The sequence below is a fragment of the Oxyura jamaicensis genome, chromosome 10 (genome assembly GCF_011077185.1).
Source record: "Oxyura jamaicensis isolate SHBP4307 breed ruddy duck chromosome 10, BPBGC_Ojam_1.0, whole genome shotgun sequence".
Classification (NCBI taxonomy): domain Eukaryota; kingdom Metazoa; phylum Chordata; class Aves; order Anseriformes; family Anatidae; genus Oxyura; species Oxyura jamaicensis.
Genome location: NC_048902.1, coordinates 9426502 through 9436651, shown reverse-complemented (window position 1 = coordinate 9436651; position 10150 = coordinate 9426502). Strand labels below are relative to the sequence as shown.

The 10150-nt window shown below is 49.7% G+C and overlaps 2 long non-coding RNA genes across 3 annotated transcripts in view; both read left to right on the top strand.

Moving 5' to 3' along the window:
- Positions 1–2830, top strand: part of LOC118172247 — a 35362-nt gene extending 32532 nt beyond the window's left edge. For both annotated transcript variants that reach the window (XR_004753607.1, XR_004753604.1), the window contains exon 4: positions 33–2830. This is a non-coding gene — a long non-coding RNA (uncharacterized LOC118172247). The remainder of the gene's footprint in view (positions 1–32) is intronic.
- Positions 2831–3209: 379 nt separating this feature from the next.
- LOC118172318 lies at positions 3210–9927 on the top strand. The gene is made up of 3 exons (XR_004753642.1): positions 3210–4149; positions 8884–9469; positions 9739–9927. It is a non-coding gene; the product is annotated as an uncharacterized LOC118172318 (long non-coding RNA).
- Positions 9928–10150: the final 223 nt, after the last annotated feature.

The window sequence follows — 10150 nt, the reverse complement described above, 5'->3', positions numbered from 1 at the left end:
TTTTTTTTTTTTTTTTTTTTTTTTTTTAACAGAGAAACGAAAAAGAGCAGCTGCTGGTGCCACCACTCAGTGGGGACTTCTTTATCTTCCAGGAGGTCACCATATGGGGACAGCAGCATGGGCATGCACCTCACTGCAAGCAACGCTTTTCCATTACCTTCCCATTGACCTTTTCCATTTCTTATTCATTTTTCAATCTGAATCCCTTCAATACACCTGTTTGGGTTTAGAAATCACACCAAGGCTGGTTGTGTCCTTCGGAAGGGAGGCTGAGGCATCCCTTGCAGCGAGTTTTCGGCAGCTTCGTTTCCAATCTCTGTGCAGGCAGCACATGAAGGGCACCCTTCCAGAAGCATTTCATGCCCAATCTCCTTATTGCTGTCTTCAAACATTGATGTTGGAATAGTTTTGAAGGTTGTTTCATCACTGGCTTCGGGTGTATTCTGGAGAACACCACTGCTAACATGATTCACCTGGGGCCAATGATACCTGTGGCATTTGGACTTCTTCAACACGCAGATAGGGCTCGTCTGTGAAGTCGCCTCCGTCTTTCATGATGGTCCTTGAGGTCCCACAGCCCAAATTAAAATATCATCTACTCTAACTCCAACACCTCCTAATCCCTCAAATATCTGCCAAATTGCTCTTTGAAATACCTTGGGAGCAGAACTAATTCCGGATGGCATTAGCTTAAATTTGCAATGTCCAGCTGGTGTATTAAAATCCGCTAGCTTTGAGCCCCATTCATCTAATTTCACTGGCTTTAATAGATGTCTTGCCTTCATGCTGAGAATATTTCTGCTTCTGAGAACATTGCTAACTTTTCATTAAGGGTTTCCAGTGGATAAAGTCTCCATTTGAAAGGCTTTATTTAAACCATATAAATCAATCAGCATCTATGATTTATTTGGCTTTTTGATTCGTACCCTTCTCAGTTAATACACAACGTTTTACCCAGTCAGCTTGTCAATGCAGCCTCGGGGGATGAAAGACAACAGCAGGCTGAGTTGTTCAGTCCCAGTGCAGAAGGTAATCCCAGTGCTAGCTGGGAAAACAAACTTGTTGTAATCCCACCAGTTTTGGGTCAACTTCCCTGCCCAGAAGCAATTTTGTCAGAATGTAGACCAGTGTTTTAGTTTTTGTTTTCACCATTTCCACCTCATTTTGAAGTGAAAGGGACCACATACAGTCAGTAAAATCCCCTGGAGGATGAGCAGTCTGAGGAGCAATCCCTTGTCTTCAGTCCAAACGTCCCCCAAGGGACACCTTGCTCCATATTTTGGGACCTTTGGGGTTTGAGTCCCAAAACTTGAAAGCCCTCTAACCTCTAGGGTTTGAGCCATCCAAGTCTGCCTCCTTATCAAACCCTCTGTGTGAGGTGGGTCTGAGCTGGGCACATCTTGGGGTTGGTGTGCAGCAAAGGACCAAAGGACCTGGTCAATGTTGGGGTTCACCCAGACCATGGGGAATGGGATGTGGTCTCCTCAAAAGAGACTTTATCTCACCAAAAAGTGCATATCAAACCTTGAACGTACATGCTCCTCTGAGAAATGAAAAGGATCCCCCATTTATGTGGTACCCAGAGGGATTCATCTTCTCCAAGCATCAGCCAGGCACATGTATCCAGCATGCTGGGGCTGAAATGAGCTAACAGGAGGGGAGGAAGCTCAAAAAGAGAGAGAGAGAGAAAAAAAAAAAAAATGGAGAAAAAGTCCTCGAGGGTCTCTAACCTGGCGTGTGTAAAAGAGGAGCTGAGCTGCGATCCACACACAGCTCTCCTTTGGCTCTGTGGGCGAGGGGGAGGAAAAGGAGCTGGGCTGGAAGCACAGAGGCTGCCAGACGGGGAAGCGAGCTGCTGGGAAGGAAAGCAGGGGGAGATGCTCACAGAGCACGAGCGCCTTTGCAGCGTGCGAAGGAGAGGAAAATGCTCCTGCGCAAGGCAGGACTTTAAAACTGGGTTTTAGCTGGGTGGAGGGGAGAGAGCAGAGCATCTGCACTGGGCATCCTGATTTTAATTTTAATCCCATTCCTCCACTGCTGCATCCTCACCCTGCCCACGGACCCTGCTGCCTCGGTGCACACGATGTCCAAGGCAGATGCTGCTGCTGCTGCTTTGCTTCATTATTTGCTTTTGTGCTCAGGCAGAGATCTCTGCTTCCCCTGTGGCAGGATATTAACTGGGTTTGATTTCAAGGAACAAATCCCCCCCGTCCTTCGGGTTCGGCTCTTGTACTCAGGCCAGATGATTTCCAGGCTGGCATCCAGCAGGAAGGGTTGGAGGCCACACGGCAGCTGCTCAGATGGTGGGGCTGGAGCTGCCAGCAATTCTCTGCCGTGACCAAAATGATCTCTAATAAATGCATCGGGGATTTCTCAGGCTTTTCCTTTCCCCCTTTCCCTCCGTGCCCTTGGAGCTTGGGCAAACCGTGACATGGTGGGGACAGCGTGGTGGCTAGAGGTGAGCAGTGCTGTGCCTGCATGGGATGGATGAATTTAATGGATTTATTTCCTTCCCTTCTCTCTGGCCCCTTCACTGCTGTGTCACTGCTGTCTGTGCTTTTCTGGTGCGTGGCCGAGCCAGTTCAACTCACCGAGCTGGCAGAAAACAACTCCTCCCTGCACTCGGGTGGCTCTGGAGACAGGGAGTCCCTGCAGAGGCAGGGCTTCTCTGTGCGTCCTCTTCCAGATTTATTTTGGGATGCGCAGGAAATCTCCCAAAGGAAAACATTACCAGGAGAGCCTCTGTGTTGTTGCTGCTGCAGGGGATTTCTTGCAAAACATGCAGATTTATTTAACTGCAAAATTTGCTAGAAGCATGTTCATACCAAAAATAAAAAATAAAAAAAATAAAAAATCCCCACTACCATTACAGCAGAAGTGTCATAATGAATCTTTTCAGTCTCATTTCATTGTGATCATCAAAATGTTTCCTTTAGATGTTATCACTCTAATTTAATCCCGACTTCTTGCTGTCTCACTTACATATAGGCTTGCATTATATCTCGCATTTCCCCGCTTAAACATTAGCCAAATGGCACATTGTACTTATCGAAGTGAAACAACCTGGCAGGGTGGGACTGAAGCATTTGGGTTTGGCACTGAAGCCTTCTCTAAACTTCTCCCCTCTGGAGACATTGCACAATTTTGCCTTCATGGTCCATGTTGCAATAAAACCCACCAAACATTTGGGATTTCCTATGGGACATAAAAGTGAGCTGCCAGAGAACTCAGGTGGCGTTGGCAGCATTTTGGGGTGAAAACTCCTATTCCCCTTGTTTTTCCAGTACTTCCCACAGTGCCAGGTGATTAGGCATTATGGAAGGGAAAAGCAGCACAAAACACAAGGGAAACCTGGAGATATTTAAAGCCCGTCTGGACACCTACCTGGGCAACCTGCTCTAGGGAACCTGTTTTGGCAGGGGGGTTGGACCCAATGATCTCTTGAGGTCCCTTCCAACCCCTACAATTCTGTGATTCTGTGATTGAGCATGTTAAATGCTTAAAGAGCTGCTCTCCGTGCCAAAGAGCTGCACCAGGGGCCACCTTGGTGTGGCGGGATGGGGATCTGATGGCTCTTTTTCTTATGGGGTTTGGTTATAAGGCATGAGTCTGCATCCACTCAGCTTGGCAATAAACCTTCTTTTCTTTTTCAGAATGAGAGAATAACACCAGTCCAGCAGTAAATAAAGGTTACGATACCCAATATAAACATTCATTGGCATCCTACGCCCACATGGCTGCATGTTGCCTGGTTACAAGTATAAAAGGCTATTGGCTTATTTATCTAGGAAATCTGTCCTGGGTATAACCTCATGTCTGCATTTAAACCAGAGTAATTCACTCGGAGCAAACAACAGTATAGGTGATCTCAGCGTGGTCTGCCTCTTTGGCCCCCGTAATTTTCCAGCTCACCCCAAATAAACCTGATTTTAAGTGACTGAAGCCTCCAAAGGGGGCTGACAATGCCGGTGGGTAACCTGCCAGTGATTTAATTAATGTGGGTGGCTATTTTTGTGCTCATAAACCACACTGAGGGCAGTTGTTCTTGTCTGTTCCTACACCCTGGCTGCATTTCTGGACTGGAGCATCCTCTCCAGCCCTGCTGCTGCCCGCGGTGCCAGCTGGGCTGTCTGCTGGCGGCGATGCGAGGTGAGGCAATGGGTTTGAAAAGCCTCTTGTATCTCTGATTCCCCTTTTCCACCCTGTCCTGCTGTTTGTTGGTCCATGTCTATGTCTGACCGCATTTTGGTCCATGTGAAACGTGGTGGCCCTCCTCCAGGTCTGCTTGCTTCCCACGTTACCTCTGGGCATGACCCAGCACTGGTCCCTTTTCCCTGTAGTTATCTCCTTGGGGATGCCCAACACAAAATCCAGCCTGTCTGTAGGGCCAAAGAGAATATTTGCCAATGGATGGGGAGCCTACTTCACAACAAGCACTAAGATGAGCTTACATATTTCCCAATAAAAATCCCAATTCTATATTTGCCAGTAAAAACTGGGAACATTTCCCAGTGAAACCCAAGCCTGGGCTCTGTAAGAGATACCGGCGTGCAGCCTCAAGTAGTTCAGGGTACCATGTTTATGTTGGGATTTGAGGGATGTTGAAATTATCGATCTAAAGCGTTTCCAGGCAGGTGAGGACCCATGAACTTTGTGGGGTTAACATTAATTTGCTTTTTACTGCACGGACATAAACAGTCAATATTACCTTGACTTTGTCCAAAGAGACAATTGACACAGTTGTTCATTAGGAAATGGCTTGATAAAAGTGCTTTTTGAACAATTTATTGACCCTATAAAAAAGGAAGTAATATCATGAGCAGATGGAGCGATACCAAAGATGACGTCCCACCTATAAAAGCATCACAGTGCCTCCCTTGGCCAGGAGAGGTGCGCGGCTCCGCGGAGGTGCTGAGCACTGGTGGAGGTATGGTGCTGGGTCAGGATGGGAGCCAAAACGCTGCTGGCTCATCACCCCAGCACGTCTGCCGGCTGCTCCGAGGTGTGAAATGGGGCATTTGGACCATCTGGTGGGCGGAGGGAGCAGCACTGGGTGCCTCGCGTGTCTCCTACAGCCCCTCGGGCTCAGCAGTCCCAGGCTTTCCCAGCCCTCCTCCCGAGCACGCCTCCACACACTCAATATCCATTTTTAGTCTCTTGTTTCACGGCTTTTGTTGGTTTGTCCCCTTGTCAAGTTAAACACGAGCTGCATGGGTGTTTATCAGACAAGCAGGGCTTTTGTCTGCTCGGAAAACCCCAACGCTGGGAACCTTAAGCCAGAAAAAGCCCTGGCATTGGTCACATCGGATGTGTCAGCGCCTGGCTGGAAAAGCTGCATCTATTTTCACATGCATTCAGGAAAGCAAACAGCTATGGCTTGATTGTCCATTCCTCTCGGCTCCGCTCCTCTCCCATTTCAATGAGCTGTGTGAGCATTCGTGGATAAATCTTTGATTTCAAGGAGGCAAGGTCACGCTCCATTTCGTAGCGTGCCGGGAGTAAAACATCGCCCGGGGCACACATACACAAATGCAATCACCTAAATTTCATAGCTGCTGCGGTTTGGGAGGGATGCTTTTATTTCATTTGCTTTATTTTCCTGGCTTGAATGAAGCCAGTGTGGGAGGGAGGAATTTTCTCTGGGCAAGTGCTCGGGAAGAGCAGAAACCCTACCTGCCTCCAGCCCTTCTTACCCCAAACCCAGAGCATCCATTAGTGGCCCCCTCTCTGCCTTCGGGGATCTTTGCAGGGAGGATTAAAATGTTCCAAGCTGTCAGCATGCAACAGACGTGGCTTCAGCGTGCTTCATTTAAACTTGGCTGATCCTCTGGTCCCTGGGAGATGTGTCCCTGCCACCTGGTCCATGCTGGAGTCACATCTCTTGTGTTCTCCTCCTCACCACCACCACTGGAGACCTGGCAGGTGAGGTGGGTCTCCATGTCTCCATCCTACCCCTTCCTGGGGGCCTTGGGCACCAAAGCGAGGAGCTAAAACATGTTGTTTCACCCTGTGGGGGAGCGTTAATTGATAAGGGAGACGAGTTTGGGTGGTGGCTGCCCATAGGCTTGCTTCCTTCGGCAGTTTCCCATTAATAAGTTGTAGCGAATGTTCTCTGGCACATCAACCTCAAACAGATAGCTTGTCAGCTGGGAGCCAAGCCCTTCATAGATCTCCTTGATGGAACGGTTTTTAAGAGCAAAACTGGGGGCAGGGAGAGAGGATTTGCAGCTCTCCCTCCATAAAAGATGGATGGGTCGTGGGAAGATGCTATCAGAGAGGCTAAAAAGCTATTTGGGCAAAGGTGGGCTTCTCCATCCCCACATCCCTGCCTCACAAAGCATCCTGCCTTCAACCTCTTTTAAAACCATATTTCTCAGCTTTATTAAAGAACTCACCTCTTTTTTCCCCCTGCTCATTTCCATGGGTCCAACCTTGACTCGCACGAGCAGGAGACGAGAACTTGGAATTCCCCCATGAATTTTACATGGAGGATTTTCTCTGGCTTTTTCGGGGAGCCGGGGGACAGGAGAGCGTGACAGCTGAGCCGAGCTCACTGCGGAGAGCACTCACGGGTTGCCTGGTGATCCAAGACGTGCGATTTTAACAACTCAGGCTCCTGGATCACAGGCCTGAAAGACTGGTCCCAGGTGGGCGTGAGGTGCTTAAAGGCGTGGAAATAACCAAAACCTCGCCTTCAGAGGCTTCAGCCAGACATAGTATGTTGTCTGCACCTTCCTCGTGGCTCCCAAGTGCTGCATTGAGACATCAGAGCTCCCCTGGGGACAATTTAGGGGGTGTCGAGGAAGATCAGAGGGGTGGAACAGGAGATCAGTATGGGGAAAGCTTAAAACCTGCTGCTCATCAGCACAGGGGAGGGATGATGGATGAGGCTGTGACAGAGGTCCGTAAAAGCCTTGGCAGCAGGGAGTGATTTCTCTTCCTTGCCTCGTGAGAACCAGGAGCCAGGAGATGAGAGAAGCTTTAAAACAAAGACAGGGCTTGTTTGCACAGCCATAATTCAGCTCAGTTGTGCTAGAGTTGTGGAGAATTAGACAAAAGGAGGAAAAAGCTTAACCAACGCTAAAATGTCCCGAACTCAGCCCTTTTCCCCAAGCACCCACGGAGTGCAGGTCTCTTCTGAATGCCGAGGGTGCAGCACCCCAAGTCCACCCGTGGGATGCCCCTGGGTGGTGGGAGAGCTGGCTGGGGGTGCTGGCAGCTTTTCTTTGTCCCCTTTTGCCATCCCTCAGTCCCATACCAGGTGAGGCTTCCACATCACTTCCAGAGGTCTGGGGAGCTGGGCACATCCTTGCACAACAGGCTCCGTGTCACCTCTCTGGGTAGTCTTGGGGTGCCAGGGTGTGGTGGGTGCTGGGGGAGATGGCGTGGTGAGCTCTGGAGCCTCTCCTTCCTACGTTAAGTAACTGGAAAACAGAAAATGTATTTCAGTAAGTATTCATTTGGGAGTGGTGATGTCTCTGAGGATGTAACTAGCAGGTGTCAGCCTCTGTGCCCAGGAGCTCATGGAGGTGTCACAGGGTCCTTCCATGCCCCCAAGTCCTGCTCCAGTCCCGGCTGCCCCTTCCCTTTCCAGATCCCCATCTGCTCGGAAATGCTGGGTGTATCAGGTGTGTGGCCTTCTCTTCCTGAGGCTTCACTCTGCCAAAGGATCTGGGGAGCTGAACCGCTGCTTCCAACGCTCCCCAATTAGACCCCTAACGAGGAGGCAGTGGCACCTCCCAGCTCCTTCTGCAGGCTGGTTTCCCCAGCGGGATTACGTCCCCTCTGCCCCAGAGCCTGGTTTTGCACTGGGAGACTCCCCGCCCGCCCCAGCTCTGAAATGATGATCGAGACCAAGATTTATACTTTTAATTAAGATTGAGAGGCTGGAACCCCAGGGTGCACCAGCCTCAGGAAGAAGGACAATTATGAAGCAATTACACAGCCTTGTAATCACATTATGCACGGGATATAGGCTGAGATCTACCAAAGCCAGCGTAAATAGGTCATTGGCAAGCCCAGGAGATGACAAACCTCAAAAAAATCTTGAGGTGCTGCTGTCCAAAGCCTTTTGGGGTTGGGGATGGAGGACCTGAAGCTCTCAGACCCCATCGGATGCTCAGGAGCTGGCTTTGGTGCTTTGTAGGGACTGAGCATCTCGGGGGCAAAAACTTCTAGGAAAACCCTCCTGGGCAGGAATTCAGTAGGAAAAGTTGGCTCAGGGCTCAGCTTTCCCACTGAAGGAGGTGGGCTATGGGGCCCATAGGAGCTGACACCCCTGAGACTTTGCTCCCCCCTTATTTTTCTGGGAAAAAAAAAAAAAAAAAAAAAAAAAGTTCTTGGTGGAATGCCATCCCTCTGCTCTACGCTTATCCTCATTTGGCATCTCTTGCTTGCTGCCTTTTTCCCTTATCCTTTTCTCACAGTTTACAAATTAGTCAGCTTTGCCCGGTGAGGAAGAATTGATTTTATGGTGAAACACTCTATTTTTTTTTCTCCCCTCTAAAAACAGCTTTTCCTTCCCATGAAAGCAGCCGGGCGAGCTCCGAGACGAGCCCAGACACCCTGTCACACTTGCAGGGAGCTGCGAAAACAGTCTGCTTCCCCCTTGCTGGGCGGGGAGGGAGGAATGTCCCTGCCTGGCCCTAAAAACGGTGCCTGGGAGGCACCTGGGGGGGGTCAGGGCTTGCTGCTGGGGACACGGGCTGTGCCAGGCTGGGGACAAAGTGACCTGGGGCCAGGGGTGTCCTCCCACCTGGCGACTGAAAGGACAGGATGCGAGGTCCCTGCGTGCCTACATCCCCACAGCTGCTCCAATTTGTGGCAGTTTCATCCCTCTTTCCTTATCCAGAGCTGGTTTTCTCCCTCTTTTCTCATCCTCAGCTGGTTTTCTTCCTCCTTTTTCACCCAGAGCTGCCACGTTGTTCGCACTGTACCTGCTACGGCATCGCCTGGAGCCCACAGCGTTGCAGCGATGGGTCGAGTGACCCAGAGAGAGGGAATTATATGTAGAAAGGCAGGAGATAGAGATGTCATTAGAGAGAAGCTGGGAGTCGGGAGAGCACCTCCAGGCCTTTTTTTTTTTTTTTTTGTGGATGAAAGGAGCTTACTTCAGTGAATAGCATGATTATATTCAGATTCCCATTTAGGCTGCTCCAAGTTGTACAACAAAAGGAATATTAAATGATACTGCAAAATTCATGTTACAAATCAATGTAACCTGCATAAATCAGCCCAGCCCAGGCAGGAAGGTAGGGCTTGCTTTTCTCAAAGTGGCTGCTTTAGAAATGAGACACAGCCTTGGAAATGAAAGGGGCTGCGTCCGGCTGCAGAAGACCTTAGAAGAACACCATGCCTTCAGCCTGCTGCATCTCCTTACTCCCTTATTTTTTTTCCAGGGCACAAACTGATCTGGTTAGAGGAGGTTTTAGGAGTTTATGCATTTTTTCAGAGCTAAAACTCTTTGTACGTGTGAGCAAAATTTTGGGGTGGAAAGAAGGACGGGCCAGGAAGGAATCTGAGCACAGCAAGGCAATTGTGAGATGCTCCTGCTCTCCTATCTCCTGGTTGAAAGGGAATATGAGGTTTACCAGTTCTTCCTCCAGAAATTCGGGTGCTTCAGAGGTGTGTGGTGAGCACAGGCGTGGGGATGAGCGTGGTCACACCAAAGACCTTGGTCGGCAGGTGAGCAACCAAGCCCTTTCCCCTCCCTTTGCTGAGCTGATCTCCGTTATTCAGACAGAAAATGTCCCCTCTCTTCTGGGTTTAACTGCTTTTCACCTCCCATCCCACCAGAGCTGGGCCAGGCCAGCAGAGCTGTCCCGGTTTCCCCAGCTCTGCTCAGCACAAGGCAGTAGATCCGTGCCATGCTGGAGCTCAACTTCTCCAAAAAGTGTGATTTTACAGGTATGTTTTGCAGCCTGAACAAGAACGGACCCACAAAACCCAACCTGGCAACACAATCCCTGCCCTGCCACTCACAAATCCCCCTTTCTGCCCTTAAAATCTTTGTCTCTTACCAGGGTTTGTTCTTCTCACCTTTCAGAAGCAGAAGGTGGGAAGTGACTCGCTGCCCCCTGGTTCTGCCTCTCCTTCCAGGGAATGTCCAAATCCTTGGATGACATCTGGAGGTGAGTGTTTGTGAACGTCC